This window comes from Gymnoscopelus braueri, assembly GCF_963280865.1.
Source record: "Gymnoscopelus braueri genome assembly, chromosome: 22".
Classification (NCBI taxonomy): Eukaryota; Metazoa; Chordata; class Actinopteri; order Myctophiformes; family Myctophidae; genus Gymnoscopelus; species Gymnoscopelus braueri.
This window is the reverse complement of record NC_137624.1, coordinates 12139032-12153279: the sequence shown is the minus strand read 5'-3', so window position 1 is coordinate 12153279 and position 14248 is coordinate 12139032.

The window sequence follows — 14248 nt, the reverse complement described above, 5'->3', positions numbered from 1 at the left end:
CAAGGACCAATATGTTGTGAATTAAAATGAGACATTGGGTAAAACTGTAATGTGCAGTGAGTGCACGCACGCACACACATTCAAAACATTAAAATGCCAGAGGTATAACTTCATTTTCTGGAAATAGCACTGGCAGTGCTGGCAAGTATCTTCCAAGATGAGTTGACGTTTCATATCAGTATCCATTCAACATCAAGGGGGATTTTTTACTGCAAATAGAGTAAATAATTTGCCATTCTCAAAACTATTGTCTGTCATACACTGTAATGACTGGTGAGACGAAGGCCTGCCTAAATGGCCGGGAACACCTCTCAGAGACTGGCCAGGGCTCCTTTGAAATCTGCTGCTTGGGCAAGGAGGTCATCAGCGCCCATAAGAGTGGCATAGCTCATCCACTCCTTTGGTCTGAGGCTCATCAATAATGCCTGTAGTATGCATCTCTCCAATGCCAAAGCAAGGAGGGCAAATACAGTTTTGTTGCTGGATTCGTTTTTTTTTTACACCATGTTGTGACATGATCATGTTTATGATGATACATGTCACTCAGGACCTTGCAACTCAGTGTATCCCCACCATGGATCAAGGAATATAACCTGTTTGTAGGAATCACAACCAAAATTAGGGAGAAAAATAGTAAGAATTGTCTCGATGGAGGTATGGAACACTTTCAGGCAACATTTAGTTTTTTGTTTGTTTAAAAAAATAACTCTTTTCCCACTTTCTTCACAGGTTGACCTGTAGAGGTCAGGGGCCATTACCATTTTGTTAGTAGTAGTTGAGACGCACGCTCCAAGCCAACGTTTGAATTCCACAGCGTTTGTAATTCACGACAACAAAGGTTTTACCACGGTTCTCCGTTTACTACTCACTATGGGATATCAGCGCCCTCAGGCGATGAGACAGAGCAACACACACGCTCCCGGCGCCAATACTGATTGGCTAAGGGTATGTCACGAGTCCGGAAGGACCCGGGAGTATAAAGCTCCCCCGTGACGTAGGCTCTTCCTCTTTTCTCCACTCTGCAAGCGAATGCGCAGATATTCACACACAAAAAGCAAGAAAATTTCAACCTAACCCACCGCGGGAATACGGAGTATCTCCCCACGGGAAAACCTTGCTATAAGTTCTCTCCCGGAACTTATTTTATTATTTTATTTGTCTATCCTCTCAGTTTCTTCCTTTGTCTGGCATTTGAAAACGCCGGTTAGCGTTTTTCATTCATTTAGCGACTAGGCTACTAGTAGCAGCTAGGCTAAGGTGCTACTAGCCAAAGTTTAGGCCGCTGTGTTCCAGACCAGGATGGAACCACCGAGGACCTGCGGACGACCGAGGTGCGACCTCCTCGTCGCCGCAGACGACCCCCACAGTGTCTGCATTTACTGCTGTGGGGTCGCCCATGCCGTTGACGCCAAGGTACGCCAGGGCGAGAGGGACGAGTGCCCAGCGTGCTCGTCCTTCACCAGCCAGCAGCTCGACGCCCGGCTTGCCAGGGTAGAGACCCTGGTCGGCTGGGCCAGGAGCGATCCAGGCATGGCGTCCGTCACCACCAGCACAGGGACCCCAGGAGTGCCGCCCGAGAGGACACTCATGGGACCCCCACCGGTGCCGACGCCGAAGGAAAAGCGGCCAGCGGCGGAGACGCCGCCTTCCGTCGCTGCCGCTGTACACATGTCGCCGCCGCAGCTAACCAGCAGCGCCTCCACCTCCCCCCACCGACGCTACGACTGGGCTGCCTCGTTGGCCGATAGCGAGGAGGAGCTGGCCTTCGAGGAGCTGGAGGACGAGTTGGACCTCGCGTCATACCAGGAGGTCCAGGAGGTGTCCATGGCGAGCGCCGAGGGGGATGGCGGAAACCCCGACACCGTCGAAGTGGTCGTCGAAGAGGTCACCGAACCAGTAACAGCGGTATTCAAACGGGCTATCGCCAGGTGCGGGTTGGTGCAGCCCGTAGAGAGCCGCAACGCCACCGCTCTCGCAGCAGGCTTCCAGGGCTTGGAGGCTCCACCAACACGGGTGGTGGAGTCCAAGAAGCTCCCTGAAGCGATGGGGTTCCAGACGGCCTTGGTGAGCTCCTGGGGGGATCACCAAGACCCACAAAAGCTAGCTTTCCCCATCGACCTGATCTCCGCCAGGGAACTGGGGCTGATCGAAGTCCCTCCGATGGACCCTGTGTTGGCGGAAGGACTGGAGGACATGCAACCAGGTACGGTGGTGCTTGGGGGCGCCACACCGTCCTTTTATAACGAGGAAATGAGGAAATCCTCCGCGGCGTTGAAGAAGACCTACGCCGCGGCTGGACAGGTCGCAAAGACCCTCAACGCCGTTACCATCCTCCAGGGCTCCTCTGCCGTGCGACTAGCGGAGCTGAAGACGAAATGGGGCGATGACGCTAAGGAGCTGCATCGCCTTAACCAGCTCACCATTTCCTGCACCCAGCACGCCATCAACTGGACCGGCCGGGTGTTGGACGACTGCGCGACCATAGAGAGGGTGCGGTGGCTCGACCTCGCCACCTTCACAAGAGACGCGCAGAAAATAGACGCGAAGAAGAAGCTGCTGGCCCTTCCACTCAAAGCAAGTAATCTCTTCTGCGGTGCAGAGAAGTACTTAAAGGACTCCACGGAGTCGGCGAGGGCCCGGAAAGAGGCAGCGGCGGGTCTTTTGGCCCCGAAGCCTCCCCACCCAGGCAGACCCCGCCAGGAGAGGTCTGCCATACGGGGGAGACTCTCCTCATCTCGCCAACCCAGCGCCAGCGGCAGCTCCCGCAACTCCTCGGCCCGTCCATCCAGAATGGAAGGGCCCATGTCGCTGGGAGCCGGCGACGTCCGTCGCAAAGACCCCCGTTCCCCCCCTCCTTCTTCCCCCCGACCCACACGACGCGGCGGGAGAGGACGTGGTCGCGGGCAGCATGTTTGACATTTGCCCCCCGGTGTTACCGGTTGTTCGGCTGCCCCCCCCACATCCACACGGACGGAGTGGGGGGGGAGTAGCCCCCCTGGTCACCTCGGGAAAGAGACGTTGCCTTTTCATGGCCCCGACGGACTTGAAAAACAAAAGACAAAAAGTGACAATGTTACAGAGCCAGGCCTCTGCCGTATTGTGTTGTCAGAATGTTGTTTGCCAGGGTGTTTGTGTGCAAAATGTGGTTCCAATAAATGTTCTGAAATTTACAAAACCTCTCATCATTTCACCCGTCTCAGAGCGGCGATGCGGAGGGACCCCCCTTGGGGGGGCCCCTCCATATCAATGCCCTCCACCCATAAGCCCACAGCGCTTGGACAGTCCCTTTGGAGACTGTCCAAGCGCTGCTGGGATGAATTTTGTGCATGCTATGAACAAGACAAAGGTATTAAACCCATTGCTAATTCCAAACGCCAATGTACAAGGGTCACGCCAAAATTTCCATTTCTACCATCCATCCAGCAGAGGGCGCCAGAGGCCCACTGTGGGAAGGAAGGTTTGCAAAATGGCGGCGCGGGTCGAGGGTCACCCCAATATTTACAGTCTGCCGTGCACCGAGTCACGCCAACCTCTGGAGGGCGACAGAGTGCCTCTTTCAGTAGAGGTGGCTCCGTCGCTTCCTTTAGTCAGGCCAAGGGCCCTAGACAAGATGGCGGCGGACCTTGTAGACAACGTGAGAATAGTGCGGAACACTTCCGCACTAGGTCACGTGATCTCTACACGCAGAACGTCAGGATCGACGCGACCTCCTTTGTCTCTAGCGAGCTCCACAGCTGTAGCTCCGCTGAACAGAGTTTTAGCGTCTCCGGTTCCCATGGTAACGGTTTCACGACCAGTGGAACTAGCGACGGCAGCATCCAGCGACAATCCTCTCGCTCAATGCTTGGATCAATGGAAACTTTGCAAGCCGTGCCCTTGGGTGCTGCGCACCGTTCGCAAGGGTTACAGACTGCAGTTTGCCAGGAAGCCGCCCATGACAGACAAGGTATTGTACACCCGAGCGTCGGGCCAAGCGGCCAAGACCTTGAGAGAGGAAGTAGCCTCCCTTCTGGACAAGGGCGCGATAGAGAAATTATCTCCGGATCAGAACCGTCTGGGGTTCTATTCGGAATATTTTCTGGTGAAAAAGAAAGGGGGGGGCGTAAGACCCATATTGAATCTGAAGGGACTCAACAGGTTCCTGCGGGTTTTTCATTTTCAAATGCTAACGACCGTGAAGTTATTACGCACGGTGCGTCAGGGCGACTGGTGGACGAGCATCGATTTGAAAGATGCTTACTTCCACATTCCAATTTACCCCCCGCACAGGAAGTTCCTGCGCTTCGGCTTCGAAGGGGAAGTGTACGAGTACATGGTTCTCCCTTTTGGTATGTCGTTGAGCCCACGGGTGTTTGTGAAGTGTACCAACGCGGCCATTGCTCCACTACGGAGCCGGGGAATCCGTCTGTCGACCTACATCGACGACTGGTTGATAGCCGCAGGCTCGGAGGAGGAGGTGGCGCGGCACACGGCCATGGCCATCTCCCATCTGACGTCACTGGGTTTCACAATCAACGTCAAGAAGAGCGTTTTGGTTCCGTCCCAGCGGGCCACCTTCTTGGGGATCTCGCTGGACTCGAACACGCTCAGGGCACGTCTATCCAAGGAGAGGATAGACAGCGTTTTAGCTTGTGTGAGATCTTTCCGCCCGGGGCGGGAAGTTACTTACAAACAATGCATGCAAGCAGTAGGTCTCATGGCCTCAGCCATTCACTTAATCCGCTTGGGCAGGCTCTACATGAGACCCGCTCAGAGGTGGCTGAGGGCCCTTCGGATCCCACCCACCTCAGGTCGTCGGCTTGTGATGGTGTCTCCATGGTGTGTGGAGGCACTCAGACCATGGTCACAAGCAGCCTTTCTGTCCCAGGGGGTCAGTATAGGAGCTGTGATTTCGTGGAAGGTCATCACCACGGACGCCAGTTTGGCTGGGTGGGGTGCCGTCCACGAGGGCAGGTGGACCAGGGGAATGTGGGATCCGACACTGCAGTCGGCTCACATCAACTACCTGGAACTGCTGGCGGTTTTCCTCGCTCTGAAACATTTCGAGGCACAGATCTTGGGTTGTCATGTCGCGGTCAGAACGGACAATACGACAACCATGTGTTTTATCAACAAGCAGGGAGGCTTGACCTCCCTGGTGTTGGATGGTCTAGCACGCGAGATGACGCTTTGGTGCGAGTCACGGCTCGCGTCCATACGGGCGTCTCATGTACCGGGCCTCCTGAACCACGGAGCGGACTTGCTGTCCAGGGGCGGTCTCCGGTACGGGGAATGGTCACTCCACCCGATAGTGGCGAAGGATATCTGGCACAGATTCGGTCGCCCCCAGGTCGATTTGTTTGCCTCCGAAGAGAACGCGAAGTGTTTTCGGTTCTTCTCAGTGAAGAAGGGGGACCGTTCCATGGGCGTGGACGCCTTGGCACACAGTTGGCCGAGCGAACTGCTTTATGCCTTCCCGCCAATGGAGTTGATCCTCCCCACCTTGGAGAGGGTCAGGCTCCAGGGGTTGTCGGTGTTGCTGGTGGCTCCAGCATGGGGCACGTGGAGGTCGGAGATAGCTCCGCTCCTTTACGATGCGCCTCTGGCCCTCCCTCCCAGGGCAGACCTGGTGAGGCAGGGGGGAACGAGCTGTTCCACGAGCGCCCTCAGGACCTAGACCTATGGGTTTGGCCCGTGAGAGGGCGAATTTGACTTCATGTGGCCTCCCCCCTGACGTGGTGGCTACCATCCAGGGTGCGAGGGCTATGTCCACAAGGGAAGCTTACGAGGTCAGATGGAATATGTTCGCATCTTGGTGTCTGGAGCAGTCACCAGTGGTGGTGGCTGTCCAGGCCCCGGTGGGCAGCATTCTTACCTTTCTACAGGGAAGGCTAAGTCAAGGTTTATCCTTCTCGACAGTGAAAGTGTATTTGGCTGCCATTTCGGCTTGCCACCTAGGTTTCGACGATGGCAAGACGGTGGGTCAGCATAACTTCGTGCGCCGGTTTATGAACGGCGCCAGAAGAGCTAGACCAGTCAACAGGCCACTGTTCCCAGTCTGGGATTTGACGGTGGTGCTGGATGCACTGTGCCGTCACCCGTTCGAGCCTTTTGAGTCTATGGATCTGAAGGTCATTAGTCTCAAAACGGTCCTTTTGGTGGCCCTGTCTACGGCTAAACGGGTCAGTGACTTGCATGCGCTCTCGGTGAGCCCGGAGTGCATGAGTTTTCTGAACAACGACAGGAGGGTTTTGCTTAAACCAAACCTGGCGTTCGTTACAAAGACCGGGGTGGTGGCCCCGGATCCGGTTGAATTGGTCGCTTTTCATCCACCTCCCTTCGCTTCGGCGGAGGACAGGCGGTTACATTGCCTCTGCCCGGTGAGAGCTTTGAAGCTCTATTGCCAGAGGACGGCGGCCAATCGCTCATCGACACAACTCTTTGTCTCTTTTGGCGTGGGGGTTCAGAGGAAGGCGGTCACCAAAGCGACGCTTTCTAGATGGATCCGAGATGCCATTAAGCTGGCTTATGTGAGCAGTGGTGTCCCAGTCCCGGGGGGTCTGAGGGCCCACTCTACTAGAGGCATGGCTACGTCCTGGGCTCTCTACAAGGGAGCTTCGATCCAGGAGATTTGTGCGGCTGCAAATTGGTCGTCACCATCGACTTTTGCGGCCTTTTACAGTCTGGACGTGGCGGCGTCATCAGTGGCGCACGCTGTCCTGGGTGTGGCTGCTGCCTCCAGGTCAGTGGAGGATAGGGAGTAGGCTTGGGGCTTTCTCCTTATCTTCAACTTCCTCTTTAGGTTTCCTTGGGACCAGCAGGGCTGTGTCTTGGGGAATGAGGGCCCTGCTCCTCAGTTTATGAGGCGGACTGTGTCTGCCTGTTAGAGAATAAGGCAGACTCTAGAGTCTGTCAGGGCCTACTCTTATTATCTATCCCGCACCCCAGCCCGGTGGGCTGGGGGGGCGCCCAGGGGTCATGAGGTCGTGGACCTATGGCCTGGGGTTCTTAGGTCACGTCCTGGGGGACGTGACCTGGGGCTGAGGGGCGTGCGGGGTTGTCGGGGTTGTGTGGCTCATTACCTCAAGGGGGGTTTATGAATCCCATAGTGAGTAGTAAACGGAGAACCGTGGTAAAACTAGAGGTTACGAATGTAACCCCGGTTTTAGTAGGTTCGGAGTTTACTACTCACCAGACACCCCTTTCTGTGCGCATTTGGCATGCAGAGAGGAGAATGTTAAGAGGAAGAGCCTACGTCACGGGGGAGCTTTATACTCCCGGGTCCTTCCGGACTCGTGACATACCCTTAGCCAATCAGTATTGGCGCCGGGAGCGTGTGTGTTGCTCTGTCTCATCGCCTGAGGGCGCTGATATCCCATAGTGAGTAGTAAACTCCGAACCTACTAAAACCGGGGTTACATTCGTAACCTCTAGTTTGGTCACTGCCTGTCTCTCATCCCTTAAACAAGGATTCCAGACACCTGTGGGCATCTAGGCATACTGCGTAGCTCAACCAGCGGCAACGCGTGTCCGAACTGAATTAATCAAATTAAAACAAGTTCATAAGGTAAAATACATGGAATATCATTCACCATTGGAGCAAATGTTCATTTTGCCAAGTTTCACCGTTTCTATTGTCACAACATGCACTTGCAATTACAGCTGTCACAACACTGCAGGCAGTGAAATTACTATATTTAAACAGTCAAAAGAAAAATAGAAAAAAACCTAACCTGTAGCAAGAATAGTACTGCAGTAAAATAAAATACAAGAGCAACTTTGCAACTGTAGATTGTGCTGTACAATCTATACAGTCTATATACTGTACATAGGCTACTGTGTGTCGCTATAAATAAATAGCCTAGAACTAGTGAGTGCATACTCAATACACCGTGGATGTACGCAGTGTGCCAGTATGGGTGATGATGTATGGGGATAAGGAAGTCACAGTCTGCACAGTTTAATGTCACTGTTTTGATTTACAGACTCTTATGGCCTGCTGGGCTGGGATGGAACTGTCCCTGAGCCCGCTGGATCGAGACCAAATACTCTGGTACTGTTTGCCAGATGGTAACAGAGTGAACAGTCCATTGGGTGACTGGGTTCCCTGATGATCCTCTGTATCGTCACTGTACTCCACTGGGTGTAGAGGTTCTGCATGGCTGGCAAGCCGCAACAACTTTTGATATAAGTTTCCAATTCATCATCATTAAGTACCAACCTTAGCTCACATACATATCTTAGAAAACATAATTATACAAAGTATGGCAAAGTAAAGTTGCACCTAACAATGTCCAGTTTACAGCTATGACCATTGGGTGATAGTTACATACCAGAGTTTGCATAACATGCTTATCCCCATCACTATCATGCAAATCATGTTTTTGCAACAAACAGTGATATGTAGAATTTGTGGTGCTCCCTATCGGGTGGAAGTGAAATTGCTTTTGGCTCTGCATTGGTTAGATGGCCCTCAATGTGTGATAAGAAATCGGGGCAGATCGGTTCAGTTCATGGCATTTTTTGCAAAACGGGCCCGCTCACAAACTTTGGAAGTCAATCATAGCCAATGGGAATGGAACATGACACATCTGTTTGTTAGTTTTTTGGACGACCTATGGTTCAAGAGTTACAGTATAGGCCATAAGCGATCCGTTATAGCTCCACCATGAGGCGGATCAGAAAAATGGAGATGGTTCTTCCTTGGTCTAGTACTGGGATTGTGCGTGCAAAGTTTCACACCAATCGCACGCTGCGTTCATTATGATTTGTGGCATTTCTTGAAAAATGGGCCTCTCCCACACATTTTGGAATATGCATCCAATCAGAATGGAAGATTGTGGAATTATTTTACTGTATGACCTACGGTTCAAGAGTTATAGGCCAAAACGTGAAGCGGCCTGTTATAGCGGCACCAAATTGCAGTGGAGGTCCTTCCTTGCCCGCATCACAGAGACAGACAGACAGACAGACAGACACAAAACATAAGCTCTGGTCTGGCGGGGGTAAAAAGAACAGTTAACTATGTGCTTCACAGAAAATAGCCAAAATAAACACAGACAAAGACACAATAACAAAGGTTTAAAACACAATAAAGATTGAACCAATTACATAAAGAAATAAAAAACCCAAAAGATAAAAACATGTTTAAAAGCCCAATAAAACGTGTCGAACAGCTATGTTGAGAAAATATTGGTCATTTTGGTTGGGTAAATCTCTTGGAACTGAGTCAAGCAGACCACACATTGTTAAGGCTAATAACTAATGAAAAAAAGCATACTGTATTTTTCATAATCTTTGTCAAGCGACACTTTTAAAGAGATGTGTGACAGCGTACAAATAAAGATTAACTGTTCAAATACAGTCACAGGTTTTGCACAGCAGGTTCCCAGCACTACTTTGGCATAAACCTTGACAAATCCAGGCGGGGCACTTATGTCATGCATTTAAATCATACAGTAGGGAACTAATCCGTACTGCATGACTTTGGCCATTACATTCTCATACTGTGTGACTTTGGCAATGACACGCTGTATGAATTTGCTAATGACATTGTCATACTGTACATGTTTTACTGAATAAAAAGCAAACCAAAAACATGAGCTTTATGGTCAAATTATTTTCAAAAGCCCAAAGGAACATCAAAACAAAGCTCTCATTAATTTACTAACCTCTTTCAAGTCACTTGTAAATTGACTCATCACAGTTTATTTAACTGAAAAAAGTCGATTACGAAGACATTGTTGATTAGAAAACATTGACCGTATACGGCTCAGCAACACAACTTAAGTGTCAAAGTGACCTTTCAACTCCATCTGTCTCTGAAGGATATCCAGGGCACATCTAGCAGTGCTGAGGTATGGCTATAGGAATACGATCAGTAGATTAACATAGTAATCACATTATCTTGGTGCGCCAGGGGATGTGAATCACATTTTCTCCTCTGTTCATGACACGTGGGAGTGAGCTTTGAAAAATCAGCTAGTACAGCAGCATAGAGTGAGGACAGGGCATGTTGGTAACAGACACAGACAAAGTGGTCTAATTAAGAACTGTGGAAAATGAGGCAGAGTTTAGACCAGGGGAGTTCCCAGTCTGGCTACTGGTAAACACAGTCTGGAGGCAGACGGAAGGATTATAAATGTAAATGTTCTCTAAATTATAACTAAATAATAAGCGGAAAGGAAATTCCAAATGCAGAGAGAGAGAGGGAGAGCGAAAGAGAGAGACCCAGACCTCTCTTTGCGTCATTGGCACCACTGCCTCTGACCAAAGTGCTGTGAGTTTTCAGTGCACAAAAGGAACCCACCGGATACTTAGGGGTCAACTTGGTTTCATACGTACACTCTCCGAGTTTAAGGATGAAGATTTTAGTGCGTTGTCTTGCACACGTCTGTGTGATAGCCACATAACAGCCCTTGTGTCCATATCCTGGGCATGTCATAATAGGCGAATATTCGGCGAGGTGAGCATTCAGTAAAAAATAGCACATATAACACAAGATCTACAATCTCACAACGTGGTGTGAGCTTGTAGATCGGCTATTTTCGGAAAAACAGGGTGTAGAGGGAAAAAAACTCCAAACCCATGGGGACCCTGGTCAACGAAGTATGTAGGGTTTAAATGGTTAAAGATTAGATTGGATGTTAGAATGTAGATTTACCTTTAGTAATGGTCCATTTTGAAACCTACTTATGGTCAATTTCTCCCTAGAGATTAAAATGTTGACAAAAAATATAAAAAAGGGAAAAAAAGAAGAACAAAACATGTAATACCGGTATGCATTTCAGAAAGAAACTCTTCATATTGTTGTTTGTTACCGCAAACCTCCCCTATTTGCATTTTGCCTGGCATCTCTTAAGACGCCTCATAAAATAAACAGATCACTCCCCCTGTTTCATTACCTTCCTGAGTCACATTACACTTCCCAGAACATATGCACACACAGTGCACACACATACATATGTACAGTATTATACTTGCCATAACTAATTAATTGTAATAAAAGTGTCGGGGGGAAAAAAGTGTCCCAAAAAGAGTAAGGTATTTGGCATTGTTCAAGGGAAGTGATTTATCACTGGGTAAAAGTACAAAGGCACACACACACACACACACACACACACACACACACACACACACACACACACACACACACACACACACACACACACACACACACACACTCTGCCAGTAGGAGTCAATGAAACTGTAAGTGCCAGGAAGCCATTTGGTCTGGTATCAATCAGCGCAGATGTTATGAGCCCCATTTGATTACATATAAAAGTGTGATTTAACGTGTGGTTGGGGCGTTGTGGTTATTACAGGCACCATTGAAAGGGTTATGAGCGGGCAAGACAGGTTATTCAAATGAGTTATTTAATCTCGAGATGGGGCACGAAGACTCCCTTTAAGAAGAGCCATAGGGCAGGGAGGGTGCTATGTGGTGGGTTAAGTAGGCTAGTATGCTTACAAAGAGTTCAACTGCAGCTCAACTTTTGTCCCATTCTCATATATCCACTCTGCAATATACTAGCAGTGAAAAAATCTGTCTAAAAATAATCAGAATAACAGGCCATCTCAGCACAGTGTGGTGCAGTGCATTTACTCAAGTACTGTACTTAAGTACAATTTTTAAGTACTTTTTACTTTACTGGAGTATTTCCCATTTTCAGTACTTTTACTTCTATTCCACTACATCTCAGAGGCAAATATTGTACCTTTACTCCACTGAAATTATTTGAAAATGTTAGTTACTAGTTACTTTGCAGATATAAATTAATATATTATAAAACATACATTAACCACTTTAGCCCTATTTTATACATAGGCTATTTGAAAATAGCCGATCTACAAGATCACAACGCATCGCATCGTGTTGTGAGCTTGTAGATCTGCTATTTTCAAACATTTTAGTACTTTTACTGGACTGAATTCTGGACTTTTACCTGTAACAGAGTATTTCTACAATGGAGTATTGATACTTTTACTTATAAGTAAGAAATGTGAGTACTGTGAGGCTTACGTATAGTTGTGTGCTATTCTCCTCAGGCAGAGCCTTATTAAAACCAACTTTCTTGCTACTGCCGCTTTGACACCATTAGGCAATTAACTCGGCTTGGGTTCGTGCACATTTTTCTCAGACCGTTGACGCTTAGGAGGCTATAGCCCCTGAGCTATAGTCACAATTACGACATAATCAACAGCGTGTCATCAGCGAACAATGATGTTGAACACGTCAAATGGGTAACTGAGCGAGATAATGGAGTGCTTACTGTCCGAAGCGGAAGCAAACACCAGTGTACTGTGTCAGACCCTCTGCAAGGGCAACCTCTCCCCCCGGCATCTGGAATATTAGCCAAAGCAGCTGAGTGTTGCACAAACTCTTTCCTGTACATGCTTAGAAGGCATAAAAGAACTTCTTCTTTGGGGAAAAGGGATGCAGACTCATTCTTCAGAGAAATAATTCCTGCTGCATTCTGTTTGGTACTTATCCATTCCTCAGCAGCACTGGACAATTACCCAGTAAAAATGCTGTACAAGACATCACTCCTGTCTTATCAAAGCCGGTGCAGCTGTACTGAGGAACAGAAAAGGGGAATAATGATCAAATGAAAGTCTCTTCAGATACATAGGATTGGCCAGCGGAGCTGCTGGATTCTAGACCCAAGTGTCATACAGTACTGAGGCAAGATGGGAATAATGAGCACCAAAGATTTGGTGTCTTTGTCAGCTCATAACCAATTATGGAGCCTTTAATTTGATGACTGTGTAGTGTGCGTACAATCGCACATCCAAATAAGACTTCATTCTAAAGCTCCCTTCAATTTTCACTGACAAATGCTGAGCGGAAAATGTTTTTATCGTAGCAATTAGCCCACTGAGAATGTGTTGCCAGTAAACATACTGTACACAAACACTGAAAGGAGCATCTGTCTACTGAAAAGACCTGTGTGGATTCGATAAAGTTTCAGTTTAAGCCATTTCAGAGGGATTAAGAAGCAACATTCCATATCTGTCTACTGAAAAGCACAATCAGTATTTGCCATAAACAAGTGCAAAAAGAAGAAAGAGGCCACCATATGGAATACTGTCGGCTTACAACAATGTTACCTCCTTAGAACTTTTCTTAGCCATGCAGAAGTTTTCCTGCATAAGTAAAGCGAAACAGAAGATTTTAGATGAGAAAGTGCCGGGGAGTGTTACATACGGGCCGAACAGAGACACAGCAGTGCCTTGTAAAGGCCACATCCTTATTTCCTACTGGGATACAGAGCTCTTTACAGGGCTTCACAATAAGTGCTTCAATGGGTGCTACTGTATGGGGTTTTGTATGGGCACCCCTGACCAACAATCTAGAGTAGACAATCCCCAAGAATATAGTTTGTTTATAGACAAAAACACAGTGCTATATCATTTCTCTTGGTGCTGCCCAAGAATTAAAAAACGAAAACTATAGACAGGAGAAAACTGTTTAATCAGCTGGGGCATTGTGGGTTGGGCATCAAGAGCAAATCATTTGAAGGGCATACGACCAAACTGATAGGGCTCATTGGCAATGGCCTTCATGACCTCCATGAAATTCCTACCCTGACCTAGACTAATATCTTACTAATGATTTCAGTAGCTTGTACCCATATGCCCTGATTCACACAAGCCTGCTCCAAGGTCTGCGCATGAGCATACAAGAAATGCTTCATTGTCTCCGCCAGGCCGAAAGGCATGGCGAGAGAGTATGTTTTGCACCCTGTCCGTCCGTCCGTCCGTCCGTGTGTGTGTGTGTCCGTCTGTGAACAGCTAATCTCCGACACCGTTGGCTTGATTGCAGCGAAACTGTGCACACACACTCCCTGGATGCCAATTCAGAACCTTTGCCCCAAATGTTTCACATGGGCCTCTTATAGTGCCACCAGGAGGCCAAAATAACCTGCCTGACCTGGCGGAGACCTGTGCTCCGAGGAGCACTTTTTCTAGTTTATACTGTTGTACGATGGCGGCGTGCACAGAAAATTACGGATCTACAATTCACAATACGACGTGATACACCGGCACGCAATGAAGACGAATTAGGCTTGAGCATTACAGTATGCGAGTACTACATCTCTAAACCAAAAGACCACCAGCACTCATTTACAAAAATACAGTTTATTATTTGGCACAGGCAGCACAACAACAGACGTCCGTGCCAGATAATAAAATATCTTCATTCAAGTTTATTTTATAATTATTTTTTTTCGCATACAGGCCCTTCAGCAGTGTACAAATGTCACAG